Here is a 15,383-nt window from a genome sequence, read left to right on the forward strand (position 1 = left end):
CTGAGACACACACACACACACACACAGCATGAGCAGAAACTTGGGGCAGTCAGGATGGGTTGCTGGATGCCATACATGAGGTGAATCAGCTCAACAAAATTAGATGTGTTTATGTGAGGCAGGAGCCACGAGATAATGAGCAGAAGATGAGGGTGACATAAATGGCTGGGGAGGCCTCACCAGCCCATCCTGAGCAAGCAGGGTTAGCGTCACCTTTGGAGCTGGGGGGGTTCTCAAATGGGGCACATATTAGAATCAACTGTGGAGTTTTGACACACATGCTCGAGCCCCAACCCAGAGGTTCCAGCGATTTCATTGGTCTAGAGAATAGCCCGCTCACCCAGGCTTTTCAGAGCTACCCACGTGTCTCCCACCTCCAACTCTTGTTCCCCTAGCGAGGCTGCAAATGGCAGATCGTTTCTGGGGCCCGAACTCCCAGAAGTCTGACTCGAAGCAAGGGCTATCAAACACCCGCTTGGCTCGGACAGGCGGCACTGCTCGTTTGTCTGGGCCGCCGTTTCCCGGGCGACCACGCAAGTTCACGCCTCGCCTACTGGGTGTGGATGGCCGCGGTTGCCATGACAGCCGGGAGTCCTGGGGTTGGACAGCCGGGGCGGCGGGACTACGTTTCCCTACAGCCCTCGCGAGGGCTCCGGCTCTCCGGCGGAGGCACCGGGCCCTCAGTGCCGCGACGGCCCATAGGAAGAGGGAAGAAGGCTTCGTGCTGCGTGCGAGGCGGGGACCAGGGCACCCGTGCGGGCCGCCCCCCAGCTGGTATGTGGCGTTCGGCGCGTACCCGCGACCCCAGCTTGCGAGGCGGGCTCCTCCGGGCGCTCAGCGCGGCCGCCGCCCCCTGTTCCCTCCACACCCTGGCGCGTAGGGCTCCCGGCAGAGGCCGCGCGTTTCCGGTCCGCTAGCCCAGGGTCCGGGCTGGCCACTGCAGGTGCGGCCTTCAGTTCCGGCGGCGGGGCGGCCCTAGTTCTGGCTCCCGCGTGCCCAATCTTGAGTGTGGAGACTGAGGCCCACGTGAGAGGCACCCGGCCCAGGACCCGTCGTCGCGACTCTCAAAATCAAGCCCATATCCTCCGCTTGGCCGACGCGGCCTCCCGACTGCCTCCAGTCCCGCCTCCCGTCCTTTGCGCTTGCCGTTTCCCTTTACTTGTCCCCAGACACAGCGGCTCCTCTTCCTCCTTCAGTCCCAGTTAAGTGTGGCGCTACCCCGCGTTTGTTATTCTTCACCTCACTAATTTGATTTTCCTCCTGTTCATTCAAGCCCTGTAAGGATCCCCCGGTTGGCTCCGCCGCACCCACCGACCCAGACACGGTAGATGGCCTGAGAGTGCTGAAACTTCCGTGTCCTCCAGGGCCAGGGCCAGGAAGATGGAGGCACCGTGGGGAGGACAGGCACAGAACGGAGTTTTGCCCGCACTCGGGGCACTCCTGCCCTATGGGGTCATGCACTGCGTGTACAGTGTAGAATAGGGCAGATGGTTATCAGCCTCAGTGGGCTGTGCCCAAGCTCTGAGTAAGGTCAGCCCCACTAACCTTTTTCCGGTGTGCTGTTGTCATGTTCTTCAGGGCTCAGCCTGGGACACGTTCATCTCTCAGCCCCCTGTTTGCCCCAAGGTGGCTGCTTTGTGCCCTGGTCCCATCCACCAGCAGCCCCGGAAACCCGTAGAAAGACTGGGTGAGCACTCAGGGTGCCGGGCATGCTCATCCAGGGCAGATGAGAGGTCACTGGGACAGCTGCAGTGCAGGGTTGGGGACAGGCTCCCAGGAGCCCTCAGGTCCGTGACTGGAAGGAAGGTCATCCAGGGACAAGTAGGGCAGTTTAAAGGTGTAGACTGGGAGCAGGGCAAGAGAGGCAGGGAGACTCTTCCCTGGTCTGCAGCTTCCATCTGCTGTCTAGTGCTGGGAGGCAGGTTTCTGTCACCGTAGATGAACAGAGGAAGATACCTATGGGAGCAGGGTGTCTGGGGACAGTTCTGGAGATGCCCTGGGTACATGGCTAATGGTTGGCCCTTGGTCCCCACATCCTGTAAGTTTGGGGTGCCTTCCTGCTAGGTGGGAGCTGCTCCTTTTTCCTGGGACCACCCAGTCTTACCTGATCCTCTCCATCAGCACGGATCAGGAGAGCTCCCCCACATAACCCACTCATCCTATGAAGGGTGCTGGACCAGTCTCCATATTAATATTCTGTGGCTGTTATAATAAATTATTACCAATTAGGTGGCTTAAAACAAGAGAAATTTATTCTCAGTTTTGGAGGCCAGAAGTCTGAAATAAAGATGTCAGCAGGGCTCCACTCTTAAGGCTCTGAGGTGGAAACCATCCCATGCAACTGTCCTGGCACCTGGTGGGTCCATTTGTAACTTGGGTCATGGCGCCAACACTCAATCTTGGCCTTCTCTTCTCTCTGTCTCTCTCTTATAAGGATTCTTATTTTTGGATTTAGGACCCACCCAGGGAGTTCAGGATGATCTCATCTCAAGATCCTTAACTACATGTGCAAAACTCCTTTCCCAGCTAAGGTACTTTCACAGGTTCTGGGGGTTAGGGTATGGATGTATCTTTTGGGGGTGGGGGGACCATTCAGTCCAGTACAGCTTTCTTCGGTGGCATCTGTCCAGTCCTGAGTGACCTGACACTCCAGACCACCCATCCCGTGGCCTGTCCACTGATTCCTTGGTGATTGGCTGTCTCCAGTTGGCCAGGCTGTCCCAGATGTGTTCTTCAACCCTGGTGGGTCCTTGGCCTCTGGGTCCCTAAGGTTCCAGGAGGTCATGTAGAATGCTGGCCTGGGGACCTGCTCTGGCCGCCAGCTATTGTGCAAACCAGGGTATGAGGCCAGCAGCCATGACCCTGTAGGGAAGCATTTACTGGAAGCCCTGGGGCGGAGGCATGGCAGGCACCCAGGTCCCACTCACTGTCCTTCATACCTGGAATGCAGTGACCTGGTGTCCTGTCAGAGAGACCTGGATCCTGGCTAAGAGGCTTCCAGGATGTACATTTGTGGAAGCCCTGGTTCCTCCCCAGGGATGATACACAGAAACCTGAGTGCCTTCCCTCCTGCTGCATGGCGCTCACTGTGGGGCCCCTCTCCTCTCTGTGAGGGGCCAGAGTTCGCTCTGGAGTGACAGCTGTATGAGGAAGAGAAGAGTGATAGTCCCCACATCCGTGCTTATGGCTTCCCCCACAATTCTGTAGTTGGCCCCCTGCAAGGTCAGCCTGATCTTTGGGAGTCTGACCAGGGAACTCTGCAGAAGTTTTGGTGCCTAGAGGCAGAGGCTGAGGGGGTGCAGAGGACGCTGGGGAGGTGGGTGGGATGGGCCTGCTTTTCACAGCTCTCTGTGACTGGCATTCACCCACCAGAGGGCGAAGCCCATGCCTGTGAGAGGCAGAAGCTGAATGCTGTGCATGGCAGTGGGAGCCAGTGGCTAAACTGAGTGTGGAGGACACGGCTCCATGGTCAGACAGAGCGGGGCACACCCTGTGCCCTTGCCAAGTCACAGCTTCCCACCTGTAAATCAGTACTGGCAGTGCCCGGGGGCTTGAGACACCATAAAGCATCACCCCGTGCTCCAGCTTGTGGCCCATCATGTACAGCAGATGTGTCTAGCTTCCCATCAAGAGTTTTCTTGAAATGAGTGGATTAAGAGACCCTTGGCTGAAGAAAAGTATGGGCCTGGGGAGAATGCAGAGGTTCAGCTTCTGATGTGAAAACTGCTTGGTGTGCAGTCAGCGTGGCCAGGTGGGAGAAGTTTTTATTTTATCTATCTATCTATCTATCTATCTATCTGTCTATCTATCTATCTTCAAATTTAACCATGCATCCTGTATATATGTTTTTTACCATTTAATTTTAAAATTTACATTCAAGTTACTTAGCATATAGTGCAGCAATGATTTCAGGAGTAGATTTCTTTTTTTTTTTTTTTTTTTTTTTTTTTAATTTTTTTTTTTTTCAAAGTTTTTTATTTATTTTTGGGACAGAGAGAGACAGAGCATGAATGGGGGAGGGGCAGAGAGAGAGGGAGACACAGAATCGGAAACAGGCTCCAGGCTCCGAGCCGTCAGCCCAGAGCCCGACGCGGGGCTCGAACTCACGGACCGCAAGATCGTGACCTGGCTGAAGTCGGACGCTTAACCGACTGCGCCACCCAGGCGCCCCAGGAGTAGATTTCTTAATGCCCCTTACCCATTTAGCCCACCTCCCCTCCCACAACCTCTCCAGTAACCCTCTGTTCTCCATATTTAAGAGTCTCTTATGTTATGTCTCCCTCCCTGTTCTTGTATTATTTTTGCTTTCCTTCCCTTATGTTCATCTGTCTTGTGTCTTAAAGTCCTCATATGAGTGAAGTCATATGATATTTGTCTTTCTCTGACTGACTAATCCACGTAGTTGCAAATGGCAAAATTTCATGCTTTTTGATTGCCAAATAATACTCCATTGCATATGTATACCACATCTTTATCCATTCATCAGTCGATGGACATTTGGTCTCTTTCCATACTTTGGCTATTGTTGATATTGCTGCTATAAACATTGGGGTGCACGTGCCCCTTTGAAACAGCACATCTATATATTGGATAAATACATAGTAGTGCAATTGCTGGGTCGTAGGGGAGTTCTATTTTCAATTTCCTGAGGGACCTCCATACTGTTTTCCAGAGTGGCTGCACCAGCTTGCATTGCCACCAACAATGCAAAGAGATCCTCTTTCTCCGCATCCTCGCCAACATCTGTTGTTGCCTAAGTTGTTAATGCTAGCCATTCTGACAGGTGTAAGATGGTATCTCTTTGTGGTTTTGATTTGTGTTTCCCTGATGATGAGTGATGTTGAGCATTTTTTCATGTGTCGGTTGGCCATCTGGGGGTCTTCTTTGGAGAAGTGTCCATTCATGTCTTTTGCCCATTTCTTCACTAGTTTATTTGTTTTTTGGGTGTTGAGTTTGATAAGTTCTTTATAGATTTTGGATACTAACCCTTTATCTGATATGTCATTTGCAAATATCTTCTCCCATTCTGTTGGTTGCCTTTTCGTTTTGCTGTTTTTCGTTCATTGTGCAGAAGCTTTTTATTTTGATGAGGTCCCAATAATTCATTTTTGCTTTTGTTTCCCTTGCCCCTGGAGACGTGTTGAGTAAGAAGTTCCTGTGGCCAAGGTCACAAAGGTTGTTGTCTGTTTTCTTCTCTAGGATTTTGATGGCTTCCTGTCTTATGTTTAGGTCTTTCACCCATTTTGAGTTTATTTGTCTGTATGGTGTAAGAAAGTGGTCCATGTTCATTCTTCTGCATGTCGCTGTCCGGTTTTCCCAGCACCATTTGCTGAAGAGACTGTCTTACTCCATTGGATATTCTTTCCTGCTTTGTCAAAGATTAGTTGGCCATCCGTTTGTGGGTCCATTTCTGGGTTCTCTATTCTGTTCCATTGATCTGAGTGTCTGTTTTTGTGCCAGTACCATACTGTCTTGATGACTACAGCTTTGTAATACAGCTTGAAGTCCGTATATTTCATTTTTACCTAACACTTTTGAAGACCTTGCTTTTCTCATTACAAAAGCATTGTTTAAAACACACAAACACGTACCTCTGTCCCATGCATTACTGTGCCTGTGGCCCGAGCTCAGACGACATCCTGGATGCTGCAGAATGGACTCACCCAGGCAGACACCTGGGCACACCAACTGCAGGAATATTTATGCTCGGGTATATTCTGTTGTTTTGTTTTGTTTTTGAAGTACAGTTCATATAATATAAATGAACCATTTTGAAGTGTACAATTCACTTTGGTTTTTAGTATAATTTTTAGTTTTTAATATATTTGCTATGTTGTGCAACAATCACCATTGTCTAATTCCTGAACATTTCCAGCACCCCAAAATGAAATTGCATACTCATTAAGCAGTTACCCCCCATACTTCCTTCCCTCAGCCCCTGGCAATTACCAATACAGTCTTTGTCTCTGGATTTGCCTATTCTGGATTTTTCACATAAATGGAATTGTGCAGTGTGGTCTTTTTGTGTCTGGCTTCTTTCACTGAGCTTACTGTTTTCTGAGGTCCAATCACGTATTAGTATTTCATTCCATTTTATTGCTGAGTAATACTTCCTTGTATGAACAGACCACATCTTGTTTATCCATTCTTCAGGTGATGGACATTTGAGTTATTACTAGCTTTGGGCTATTATATAAAAAATGCTGTAGTGAACATTTGTGTACAAATTTTTGCTTGGATAGTGGTTTTCACTTCTCTTGGATAAATATTTAGGAGTGGGATTGCTGTGTCATGTGCTAACTCCATGTTTAACCTTTTGGGGAATTGCCAGGCTGTTTTCTACAGTAGCTAGCTCCATCGTTTTCCATTCCCACCAGCTGTGTGGGAGTACATTGTGCAATTGCCTTTTTTTCTTCCAGCTCTTTCTGCCTATCTGTCCTCATTAGGACAAAGTCTGAGTGTGGTGAGTTAGCTGGAAGAGGCTGATCAGTCCACCCACACTGGGTCCACACAACCCAACAGTTTTGTCAATCCCAGTGTACAAGTGATACTTTTTGAAACCTGGACCCCCAATGTGTCTATTTTATTTGCACAGCAAGCCGCTCATTCTAGAGAAAGCTCCTCCCTTGACCTTCCCCAGGCAGGCCATCAGGACCCTGCAGGAGTCATGGCCACTGAGCCTGGCTCCATCAGCCCTGGGCATGGTGTCTGTTGCAGGTTAGATTCATATCCATCTGTTGTTGGGATGGTCAGCACTGGAGGGCAGAAGGAACCCACAACTGCTGTTCTTGGAGAGCTGCAGACAGGCAGAAACCCAGTAACAGGGTGGGATAGCAGCCACTTCCCACCTGGAAAGAATATCTGTGGACTCAAATCCATAGGTGCTTGGGAAAGAGATGTTTCTCTCTCAGCCTCCCACTGGCTCCCATGGTGACAGATCACTCTGTTAGGGCCCCATGGACAGTCTGGCACTGGGGGACAACATGCTTGCCCAGTGGCACCCAGATGTCCTCAAACTTGCTTGAAGTCCCTCATTTTGGGGCTCTGAGCACCTCTGGTTGGGTCTCAATCTCCAGGTGGTTAAATTGCCAGTTGGAGAAACCAAGGCACAAAGTGGTAGTTGCCACAATGGGGAAGGTGTTGGATTTCCAAGGTATTAGCCCTGATCAGTGCCACCCATGGGAGAGGGAACCAGCAAGGATCAATATCCTTATGGGCCTGAATGTGGCCCCATGAAACCTTAGTCAACCCAGATGCTAAGTGGCTTTGAGATTCAGATGGAGAAAGGTAGCCTCATCTGTCCTGGGTCTAAGGCCGGTGTCACACAGGCCTGGAGGCTACAGGAGGTTTGGCAGTTACCACATGTGACCCGAGTGAGGACTGTCCTTATTGCCATCTTTGTTTCTTTGGAGAATGCCCCAGACCATTGACTTGCTGAACATGTGACCGTACAAACCACCCTTAATGTGGGCCCTTCCACTTCCCATGCTCCATTGATGGCCCAGCTGCTTCTATGACCCCTCAAGATCTGTGGAACGTGTCAAACTCTGTATTTTCACCTTTTATGTACATAATTTTCACTCCAAAACATTTTCCTCCAGATCACTGACTGTCAACAAATCTTTCCCTTTGTGGTTGTGATGTCCAAGGGCAAAATAATCCACCAGAGACTGTCGGGAGCAGCATCCTGAAAAGAACCACATCTGGTTACTCTGAAGTGTCCTTGGCTGAAAATGTGTAGAGAGATTTGGTTAAATGCTTCCTTTTAGTTCTTTTTAGTTAGCTAGATTCTTTTTAGTTCCAAGCCAACTTATTTCAGGTCACTGGTGCCCCTGGGCACCTGCTTTTTAGAAATTTGCAAAAACGACAGAAAAGCAACAGTCGGTCAAGGAAGAGTTGGTGAAAACAGTTTCATCAAATAGACTCAGATTTCTGGAACTTTTGATAAAGGAATATCTATCTGCCTTCCACAGAAAAGGGAACAGAATGAAAGAACAAGAGCCCGAGCTTTTGTGCTCAGTGAAGTGTTGATTTAGTGCACTTACATACTCAAACTCCAGAGGCTGTGCTGGGCAAGTCCATATTTGTTCTGGAGGTAGCAAGAACTTAGGAAGAATTCTCATTCTTACCATGGACTCTTTTTTTTTTAATAAAAAGTTTTTTCAAGTTTATTTTTGTGAGAGAGAGACAGAACGTAAGTGGGAGAGGGGCAGAGAGAGAAGGAGACACAGAATCTGAAGCAGGCTCCAGGCCCCGAGCTGTCGGCACAGAGCCTGATGCAGGTCTCAGACTTGTGAACCAGGAAATCATGACCTGAGATAAAGTCGGAGGTTTAACCAACTGAGCCACCAAGGTACCCCTACCATGAACTCTTTAACAGGTCAATCCTCTCTTAGTGACTGTCATTGATCAGTAACCTAATCAACATGCAAGTCCTCTTCTTCCTCCTTTCCATATTCCCACCCATCAGGTGGGCCTTCTCTGACCCTTCCATGTATGTTTGCTGCACATCAGATTCACTCCCCCTGCTCTGCATATTTTAGTTATGGCCCGCCAAGTGAGCCCCTACCCAGATGGGACTGTTCTGAGCTGCATGTGTATTAGATTCCAGGCTAAACTTTCATAGTTTTGTTTAATCTGAATGGCATCTTGATGCACATACTGTGTTTTCCCAGTAAACCATATGAAGAGCTCAGAAAAAGCCACTGTTGTAGGGAGAATAATGCACCCCACCTTCCTCAAAAGATGTATGTGTCCTAGTCCCTAGAACCTATGAATATGTTATTTCACACAACAAAAGGGACTATAAGGTGTGATAATGGATCTTGATGCGGGAGATTATCCTGGCTTATTTATGATGGGCCCAATGTAATCACAACATCTTTGTATAAGAAGAGGCAGGAGGGGCAGAGTCTGATGTTTCACTGCTGGCTCTGAAGATGGAAGACAGGGCCACAAGACAAGGAAAGTAGGTGGGATCTAGAATCTAGAAAAGGCAAGCAAACAGATCCTGCCTTTGAGCTTCCAGAAGGAAGCAACGCTGCTGAAACCTTGCTTTATGTGAGATAATAAATTTGCATTGTTTTAGCCACTAAATTTGTGGTGATTTGTTATAGCAGCAATGGGAAACTAACAGCCACAGTGGCATTTGGAAATAGTCATAGCGGACATCAGGCCTTCCTGGTGTTGGTTGTTGCTGGAGTGAACAGGGCCCCTCCATTCAGCTGTTTGCATTTACATTTACCATACCCGTTTTGTGGGTATACCCAAAGACAACTCAATCTTTTACAGAAACCTAGAACATGTATTCTGGAGAGACATTCTATTATTGAAAAATCAATCCTTGGTAGACATAAGAGGATTTATGAAGGAGGTAAACTCTACCACTGGTCACAATGCCATGAATGACCTGTAACCATCAACAGGTTTTGATCTGAAAACATTCAAACCAAAGAAAAACCCATTGGTATGATATATGCAATAAAATTTCCCATCGAGCCTCAACACAAGAGAATTCTTTTTGGGGAGAACCTAGGAATGTGACCAGGTGGGCTCAGTTCCACTTCCGTGACACAGCTTACTGCCTTACTGACTGAAAACACTAAAACTAACTCCTGCCCAAACCATGCTTCACAGGTTGGCTAGGGCACTACTCATTACATTCACTGTCACTCATCAGGGTCCCTGACAACGGAACAGCCACTATCTCCAACATAGCTGGACACTAATATGAAAGATAGAAAAGGAATTCTCGGGGCCTCACACCTCTTAATTGAAAGTGTAGCCCAACAGCTGCAGGGTACTTCTTCTCACCGCTCATTGGCCAGAATGAATCACATGACAGGGTCTCTCATGAGGCTGTAGTCCTCTGAAGCATGATGGCTTCAAGGGTCCACTACCAAGATGGCTCACTTATATGGTTGGCAAGTGGTTCCTGTCTAAAGGGCTTCTCCGTAGAGCTGCTTGAGTGTCCTCATGACATGGGAGTTGACTCCCCTCGCCCCCCAGAGCAAGCGATTCAAGAGTCCAAGCCACACACTGTCACTTATGCCATATTCTACCGGTGACACAGACCATCCCTGATTCGATGTAGGAGAAAACCATACCAACAAAGGTGTGACTATCAGGAGGTGAGGATTGTTGGCAGTCCTCTTGAATGCTGGTTACTATACCATCTAAGTGAGAAGCATAAGGAAAAGCTTTTGCTGGTAGTCCAACTTCATCAAGCATCAGAAAGTCCATATGAGCAAGGAGTTGAATGGCTGCTGGGATGGCTAGGAGTACGGTAGCCTTTGAGTCCAGTCAAAACCAGGGACTTCCTGGGAGACATTGTGTGTCCTATGGTACAGATGGACTAAAATACCCAACAATCCCCTTTTCTCTTCCTGCATCCACAAACCTATGTTTTTCAGGCTCCCTGAAGTTACCCAGAGCCACGTGAATGAGTTCTGGCTAATGGAATGTGGACAGGAGTGATGGATAACTTAAAATGGCCTACATCATCTTTTTCACTTGTTTCATCAGTCAGCTGGACAGAGGAGATTCAGCAGAAAATCCTGAGAAGGACACAAAGAACAGCAGAGACCCAGGATAGAAGGAGCTTGGGTACCTAAATCAAGGACAATCTTCTAGGAAGGTCACTTGACCCACTTGAGACTGTGACACGAGCAAAAAGGAAGTCTGTATTGTGTTGAGCCACTGAGATCCCGGGATTGTTTGTTAGTGTAGTCACTGTTATGTGCTGTTAGTGAATACATCTTTTGAAAAAACTAAAATCATAGAGCTCCTGGCTGGCTCAGTCAGTAGAGCGCGTGACTCTTGATCTTGGGGTCATGAATTTAAGCCCTAAGTTGGGCATGGAGCCTACTTAAGAAAAAAAGAACTAAAATTGTGACTCTCATGCAAGTATAAAATGAACATGTGTCAGAGATTTTGTTTCTTAATAAGGTGTTACAACCAGTTTTTTGAGGGTGGAAGAAGGGACCATAAGCAAGGAATACTAGGAATGCAGTTTAAATGTTGAAAAGGCAAGGATATGAATTCTCCCCTAGAACCTCCAGAAAGAGGGTAGCCTTCCTGCCACTCCAATTTCAGCTCAATGATACTGATTTCAGACTTCAGGCACCCAGAACTATGAAAGAATACATTTCCGGTATTTTAAGCCATCAGGTTTGTGGTAATATGTTATAGCAGCCACAGGAAACTAATACACTGTCCTTCATTTCTGCTTCTCTGTGTGGGCTCCATTCTCTTGACAGGTTCTCCCTTCATGGAGACACGAAGGCTGCACCTGTACCTGCTGACAGGTATTCAGGGTTTAAAGTTCCACAGGAAATACAAGCCCTAATAGTTCAGAAAGAATCCCTGCCCCGTGAAACCCACAGGTCCAAGTAGGTCGTCTGCGGATCCTGAGTCAATCCCGAGGGCCGAGGGGAATTGGATGCTGTCTGCCTGAGTCATGCATTCACACTTGCCCAAACCCAAATTGAGAGTGGGGGCAACTGAGAGACTTTTACACAGAAAAGAACGATCCCAGCTCGGACGTGTTATCGGACCCGCGCCCCCGGCTCCCACCGCCTGGCCTCGCAGGCGCGCTCTGGGACCACTGAGAGTAAGGTCTCCACGCCGCCCAGAGCAGCCCGGAAGTGGCTCGGCCAAGTGGGGTCGGGACGGAAGTGCGGTCGCCCGAGAGTCGGTGGGCTCTGCTCGCTCTTCCGTGAGCCACGTAGGTCATTTATTTGTGTAGCATCCCTTCCCCCTGCCCGTTCGTTCACTCACTTGTTTTTCATCCCCCGCCCCCGCTTTCTGGTTCCGCCTCTCGCCTCTCGTGCGCTAAACTGCGGGGTCCGGCATCTCCTGATGCATTTGTCCGTCTATTCACCCTTTCATTCGTTACTCCTGCTCTCGTTCCCTAGGCCCGCCAACATTCCTAACTCCGTTCATTCATTCATTCATTCATTCGTTCAGACCTCCTCCCGGCGCTCCTGGTTCCCGCTTCCGAGCCTTTGCATGTGCCTTCTGCACGCCGGCATCCAACCTCCACTCTCACTTGCCCGGTGTGATCCAAGCCCAGCGCTTCCTGAGACCAAAACCCCCTTTGGACGTCTCCTGCTCAGTGTCCCTCCCCTTCTCCCACTTTGTATTTTTTCACCCAGTCCCCAGTAGGTGAGAGCCCGGCATTGGGGGTTGGGAGTAGACACAAATAGTCACTTGTGACCCGTCGGATGAGAGCCCATTGGCGTGGGAGACGGGACCTTACTGGGGAGGTGGCCACAGACCATGGTGATTAGGCATTCTGGGGGAAAAGTGGAGGAAAAGGCTTTCAGGCGGAGAAAGAGCACGCAAGGTGAGTATGAGGATGGTGGGAGGCTGGAGCAGTGAAGGCAATCGGGACGACCTTCAGGGATTTGGATACTATCCCAAGATGGGCAGACTCCCAGGCGGTTAGGCCCGGTTAGAGGGGACGGAGGGCTGGGCGGCTCTGAAGCATAAGTCCTGCCTGGAGGGATATCCCTGCCAGACTCTATCCTCAGAAACATGGGACTCCTGAGGCCAGGTCTTCTGGTCCTTCAAGAAACAAAAACGGACTTTTTTTTTTTTTTTTTTTTTTAAATTCTGATGATTAAAAAAAAGTTTTTTGACATAATTATAAATTCCCATCTGTAAGAAATAATACAGAGATCTTATGTAGCTTTTACCCAGTTTTGTCCAATGGTACCTTTTTGCAAAACTACAGTACAGTATGATAACCATATCAAATAGATAGTAAGGATAAGGAATATTTCCATCACCTGATTCTTTAAGTTGCCCTTATAGCCACACCTACTTCTCTCCTGCCTCCATCCCCTCCTTAAGGCTTGGCTTTCTGTTTTCTATTTCTACAATTATGTCATTTCAAGAATGTTATATACATGAAATCATGTAACAACCTTTTGAAATTGGCTGATGACTTTTTTTTTGGAAAGTCTTTTTTTTGAAAGTTTACTTATTTTTGAGAGAGAGAGAGAGAGAGAGAGCATGAGCAGGGGGGGAGGGACAGAGAGAGAGGGAGAGAGAGAATCCCAAACAAGCTCCATGCTGCCAGCACAGAGCCTGACACAGGCCTTGATCCCACAAACTGTGAGATCATGACCTGAGCCAAAATCAAGAGTTGGATGCTCAACCAAATGAGCCACACAGGTGCCCTTTGGCTGATGACTTTCTAAAAAAATTAACACTTTTAATACGTACAGTTGTTGTTTTTTAGTATATTCACATTTTTGTGCAATCGTCACCATGATCTAATTCCAGGACATTTTTATCACCCTAAAAGAAATTTCATACCCAATTAATCAAATTATCCATTCCTTCCTTCCCAGTTCCTGGCAGTCACTAATCTACTTTCTGTTTCTTACAGATTTGCCTATCCTGGACATTTCAGATAAATAGAACCATTCAGTGTGAAGTCTTTTGTGTCTGGATTCTCTCACCTAGCATAGTGTTTTCAAGGTTCATGTATCCTATAGGATGTAACCATATTTCATTCCTTTTTACGGCAGAATGATGTTTGATTGTAAGTATCTGCCACGTTTTGTTTATCCCTTCATCAGTTGATGGACATTGGCCTGTTATCATTTTTTGGCTGCTATAGTAATTATATATATTATATATTATCTGTATTACTGTATTATCTGTACTACAGCTATGACATTCATGTGCAAGCTTTTGCATGGATACTTTTTTTTTTTTTTTTTTTTTTGCTTCTCTGCTTCTTGGTTACATTTAAAACCTTGACCAGGAGAAAGAAAGAGGAAAAGAGACAGGAAAAGAAATGGGGGAAAGCTCAAATTCTCCTTAGCAACAGTTTCCTCACGCACAGCACTGCTACAGATCTCTGTTTTTTAAAAAAATTGAAAACACACACAAGATTAAGGAGGAAAAAAATGGAAAAAGGATGCCCCAAGGTGGGTCATGTAGCTCTTTGTGTGTGTGTGTTTAAAAAAGCTGCCTGGGGGCGCCTGGGTGGCACAGTCGGTTAAGCGTCCGACTTCAGCCAGGTCACGATCTCGCGGTCCGTGAGTTCGAGCCCCGCGTCAGGCTCCGGGCTGATGGCTCGGAGCCTGGAGCCTGTTTCTGATTCTGTGTCTCCCTCTCTCTCTGACCCTCCCCCGTTCATGCTCTGTCTCTCTCTGTCCCAAAAAAAATAAATAAAAAACGTTGAAAAAAAATACAAAAAATAAAAAAGCTGCCTGGACACACTTTCATTTCTCTTTAAAAAAAATTTTTTTTTTCTTTTTAATGTTTATTTATTGTTGACAGAGAGAGAGACAGAGCATGAACAGGGGAGGGTCAGAAAGAGAGGGAGACACAGAATCTGAAGAAGGCTCCAGGCTCTGAGCTGTCAGCACAGAGCCCGACGTGGGGCTCAAACTCACAGACCGCGAGATCATGACTTGAACCGAAGTCAGACGCTCAACTGACTGAGCCACCCAGGCGCCCCACACTTTCATTTCTCTTGCATTGATACCCTACTAGTAGAATTGCTGAGTCACGTGGAACTCTGGGTTTAACCATTTGAGGAACTGCCAGAGTGTCCGTCCCCCCCCCCCCCCCCCCCCCCCCCCCCCCCCCCCCCCCCCCCGGCCAGGCCACACCAGTTGACATTCCCATCAGTATCTGATTACTTTTTAACATTCATTGGTAACCAATTTAAATTTTTACAAAACATTTTGCAAGGGAGCAGTCAAGCAAGACTGGCTATCCAGTTTGCAGCCTTTGGCATGCTGTGTGGGGGATCAATGGAGCCAAGGAGTTGAGGAAGCCAGGGCAGAGGGCCCTGAGAAAAGCAGGGAGAGGAGGGGATGGTACAGAAGACCACAGACTGGGCACCTCGGTATATCCTTCAAACACTTGGACACAGAGGCAGGGACACTCACTTCCTGTCTTACTGACAGGCACAAGCACCCAGAGTTACTGTCAGAGGGTCCTGGGGAGGGGCCTTCACGGCCTGGCTGTGCTCACAGGCTCACCTTTGTGTCTCCAGGTCCAGAGGAAGCGCCCTGGGCCCTGTGGCTACCCTGTCTGGGAAAGGGTATGATGGCTGCCCAGAAGAACAAGGCATCAGCCCTGGCCCCCGGGGTCCTTCAGAGCACACCAGCCCCAATGGTGGGTGAGCCCAGCTCTGAAATCTATGGCAGGTGCTTCTGGGGTTCTGCTACAAGGAGGAAGAGGGGCTTCATGAGGCACTGGCCCAGCTCAGAGCTGTGCTGTCAGTGGTTTTAGCCAGAGGCATGCTCCGAGGAGCAGATGCTGGAGCTCTTGGTACTGGAGCAGTTTCTGGGCGTGCTGCCGCCTGAGATCCAGGCCCACGTTCGGGGGGCAGCAGCCATGCAGCCCCGGGGAGG

The 15,383-nt window shown here is 48.4% G+C and overlaps 1 protein-coding gene across 4 annotated transcripts in view; it reads left to right on the plus strand.

Moving 5' to 3' along the window:
- The first annotated feature begins 663 nt into the window (after nucleotides 1-663).
- The window catches only part of A1BG (alpha-1-B glycoprotein), a 28,193-nt gene continuing 13,473 nt past the window's right edge, over nucleotides 664-15,383 (plus strand). Inside the window, exons 1-4 of one of the 4 annotated variants that reach the window (XM_042918060.1) lie at nucleotides 1,048-2,531; nucleotides 3,373-3,751; nucleotides 13,397-13,552; nucleotides 15,023-15,144. The gene's annotated coding sequence lies outside the window, so the exon portion shown is untranslated. Of the gene's footprint in view, nucleotides 775-1,047; nucleotides 2,532-3,372; nucleotides 3,752-13,396; nucleotides 13,553-15,022; nucleotides 15,145-15,383 lie in introns of those variants that run through there. The other 3 variants (XM_042918059.1, XM_042918061.1, XM_042918062.1) reach the window with 3 other exon arrangements.

This window comes from Panthera leo, chromosome E2 (genome assembly GCF_018350215.1).
Source record: "Panthera leo isolate Ple1 chromosome E2, P.leo_Ple1_pat1.1, whole genome shotgun sequence".
Lineage (NCBI taxonomy): Eukaryota > Metazoa > Chordata > Mammalia > Carnivora > Felidae > Panthera > Panthera leo.